General features: G+C 52.0%; 1 non-coding gene across 1 annotated transcript in view; it reads right to left on the bottom strand.

Moving 5' to 3' along the window:
• LOC126443642 (small subunit ribosomal RNA) overlaps positions 1 to 489 on the bottom strand; it is a 1,909-nt gene extending 1,420 nt beyond the window's left edge. The window contains exon 1 of the ribosomal RNA XR_007582071.1: positions 1 to 489. This exon is cut by the window's left edge and continues 1,420 nt beyond it. This is a non-coding gene — a ribosomal RNA (small subunit ribosomal RNA).
• Between the last annotated feature and the right edge of the window lie 3,238 nt (positions 490 to 3,727).

Below are 3,727 nucleotides of genomic sequence, written 5' to 3'. Positions count from 1 at the left end.
TTCGTCACTACCTCCCCGTGCCGGGAGTGGGTAATTTGCGCGCCTGCTGCCTTCCTTGGATGTGGTAGCCGTTTCTCAGGCTCCCTCTCCGGAATCGAACCCTGATTCCCCGTTACCCGTTACAACCATGGTAGGCGCAGAACCTACCATCGACAGTTGATAAGGCAGACATTTGAAAGATGCGTCGCCGGTACGAGGACCGTGCGATCAGCCCAAAGTTATTCAGAGTCACCAAGGCAAACGGACCGGACGAGCCGACCGATTGGTTTTGATCTAATAAAAGCGTCCCTTCCATCTCTGGTCGGGACTCTGTTTGCATGTATTAGCTCTAGAATTACCACAGTTATCCAAGTAACGTGGGTACGATCTAAGGAACCATAACTGATTTAATGAGCCATTCGCGGTTTCACCTTAATGCGGCTTGTACTGAGACATGCATGGCTTAATCTTTGAGACAAGCATATGACTACTGGCAGGATCAACCAGGGAGCTGCGTCAACTAGAGCTGAGCAGCCGGCCGCCCGGGAGTGTGTCCCGGGGGCCCGCGCGAACACGCAAGCGTCCGCTCAATTATTCTGCAAACAGGAGGAGGCTGAGCTCCCCTGCACAACACACCTCGAAACCCTCTCAGGTCCCGGCGGCGCGCAGCGCCGTCCTAAGTACTTGGTCGGGTTCGAGAGAGGCGCAATCGCCCGGAGTTAGGCGAGTAGACGCTTTAGGTGCGACCACCCGTGCTCCCAACTGAGCTTGCCGCTGCCGACAGAGGCCCGGGAGCGTGCTGTCGTGGCATTGCCGGCGGGAGACAACACGCGCCACCTACGGTGACCGGCAGCTCCAACGCCAGCGCCACAGAAGGACAAAAGCCCCACTTGGGTGCCGAAGCGAACTCTCCCAGCACAGCGCACGCGCCAACACGTCCGCACAGCTGCGATACAAACCACCTGCGAGAACCGCTGGGGCGACCGAGCAGCAGACGGCGTCGCGGCGCCGAGCGCCGGGCGGCGGCGCATCCTCAGCGCACACAGTCCTCAATCGGACCAGCACACTGCAGATGGCCACCGCGCTTCGCACCGGGCCCGCGAGGACCTACTTTGGCCGCAAGGCGCCGCGAGCAGGGGGCGCCGGCGCGCAGCTGCGCCGCCTGCCGCGTCCGTCGGCCGGCGCGCCTGCCACTGGCCGCCCCCACCAGCCGGCTGTAGCGCGTGCGCCCACGCACCGCGCTGCCAGCACGCCGGGCGGCCCCCCCTCACCGGCCGGGGACGGTCCCACCCAGCCACCGCCGCGTATCGCCTCACACCCAGATCCCCTTTCGCGTTCGTGGGCATGGTGGGTCCCCTTTCACGTTCGTGGGCATGGTGGGTATCCCTGAAACAACCGGTTAATAGCTCGACCGATCGTCGCCAACACTGATTCACCTCTAGCGAGAACAACCGCACCACAACGGGTTACCTGTTGTTCATTTGCGTAACGTCACCAGCAAACGTAGACGTCCATCGCCATTTGCAACGAGTATTGCATGCCTGTGTCAGGTGTCACAACACACTACGTCTGCCCACATAGACGCAACAACATGTGCACGCCTCGAGAACACGTGGAAGGTAGCCCCCGTACGTATGCGGTGTCCATTGCGCGAACGACTGTCAGCCGGCCTCTGCAGGATGTCGCAGATGTGGAACGCGGTGCAACATGCTATCACGGTGTGTGAGAAGAGACGACTACGTCCGAATACACGCTCCACTACATCAACAGACTGCTCATGCTGATCGCCATCCAGGGCGTCCGTTCCTCCCACACGTCTGAATGGCGTACCACACTGCAATCCAGCTCTTATAGGGAGACGACACGTAGCTGCGTGCACAATATTTGGACTGTATGGTCTGCCGTTGCTAGGCGCAGTCGTCGTACGGTCACACATGTGCCACGATGTATCATTCAGTACATACGGACCAATGTGCAGTACAGTTTGTGGGTTTTGCGTACATCGGCGGACAGGTGACAGGCCGTACCACAACGTAGGCTGAGTACGTCGGCATGCGAAGGGCATTGAACATGCAAACTTCTCAACGACCAGCTTGCGAAGGCAGGGGGGAAGGGGGGGGGGCATGTACGTCCTGCTGCTATCCACATTACAGTGTATAGCAGGAGCATGTGGAAAGTCAGCAACACCTGCAAGGTGTTTAACATGACGCGATACACAGGGGACCGGGCAGTGCGAATAGCGAACTATATTGCGAGGGTTGCGGTTAGGCAACACTACACTAATTTAACGAGTTGCATAACAATTACAGAGCAGGTTCAGCGACAACGTGCGTCAGGTTAAGGCGCAATATAGGTTAGGTTGAGGCACAATATAGGTTAGGTTAAGGCACAACATGGGTTACGTTAAGGCACAAATTGGGTTACGTTAAGGCACAACATGGGTTACGTTAAGGCACAACATGGGTTACGTTAAGGCACAAATTAGGTTACGTTAAGGCACAAATTAGGTTACGTTAAGGCACAAATTAGGTTACGTTAAGGCACAAATTAGGTTACGTTAAGGCACAAATTAGGTTACGTTAAGGCACAAATTAGGTTACGTTAAGGCACAAATTAGGTTACGTTAAGGCACAAATTAGGTTACGTTAAGGCACAAATTAGGTTACGTTAAGGCACAAATTAGGTTACGTTAAGGCACAAATTAGGTTACGTTAAGGCACAAATTAGGTTACGTTAAGGCACAAATTAGGTTACGTTAAGGCACAAATTAGGTTACGTTAAGGCACAAATTAGGTTACGTTAAGGCACAAATTAGGTTACGTTAAGGCACAAATTAGGTTACGTTAAGGTACAATATGGGTTAGGTTAAGGTACAATATGGGTTAGGTTAAGGTACAATATGGGTTAGGTTAAGGTACAATATGGGTTAGGTTAAGGTACAATATGGGTTAGGTTAAGGCACAACGTAGGTTAGGTTAAGGCACAACGTAGGTTAGGTTAAGGCACAACATAGGTTAGGTTAAGGCACAACATAGGTTAGGTTAAGGCACAACATAGGTTAGGTTAAGGCACAACATAGGTTAGGTTAAGGCACAACATAGGTTAGGTTAAGGCACAACATAGGTTAGGTTAAGGCACAACATAGGTTAGGTTAAGGCACAACATAGGTTAGGTTAAGGCACAACATAGGTTAGGTTAAGGCACAACATAGGTTAGGTTAAGGCACAACATAGGTTAGGTTAAGGCACAACGTAGGTTAGGTTAAGGCACAACGTAGGTTAGGTTAAGGCACAACGTAGGTTAGGTTAAGGCACAACGTAGGTTAGGTTAAGGCACAACGTAGGTTAGGTTAAGGCACAACGTAGGTTAGGTTAAGGCACAACGTAGGTTAGGTTAAGGCACAACGTAGGTTAGGTTAAGGCACAACGTAGGTTAGGTTAAGGCACAACGTAGGTTAGGTTAAGGCACAACATAGGTTAGGTTAAGGCACAACATAGGTTAGGTTAAGGCACAACATAGGTTAGGTTAAGGCACAACATAGGTTAGGTTAAGGCACAACATAGGTTAGGTTAAGGCACAACATAGGTTAGGTTAAGGCACAACATAGGTTAGGTTAAGGCACAACATAGGTTAGGTTAAGGCACAACATAGGTTAGGTTAAGGCACAACATAGGTTAGGTTAAGGCACAACATAGGTTAGGTTAAGGCACAACATAGGTTAGGTTAAGGCACAACATAGGTTAGGTTA

Source organism: Schistocerca serialis, unplaced genomic scaffold, assembly GCF_023864345.2.
Source record: "Schistocerca serialis cubense isolate TAMUIC-IGC-003099 unplaced genomic scaffold, iqSchSeri2.2 HiC_scaffold_167, whole genome shotgun sequence".
Lineage (NCBI taxonomy): Eukaryota > Metazoa > Arthropoda > Insecta > Orthoptera > Acrididae > Schistocerca > Schistocerca serialis.
This window is presented reverse-complemented; position numbering and strand designations above follow the sequence as displayed.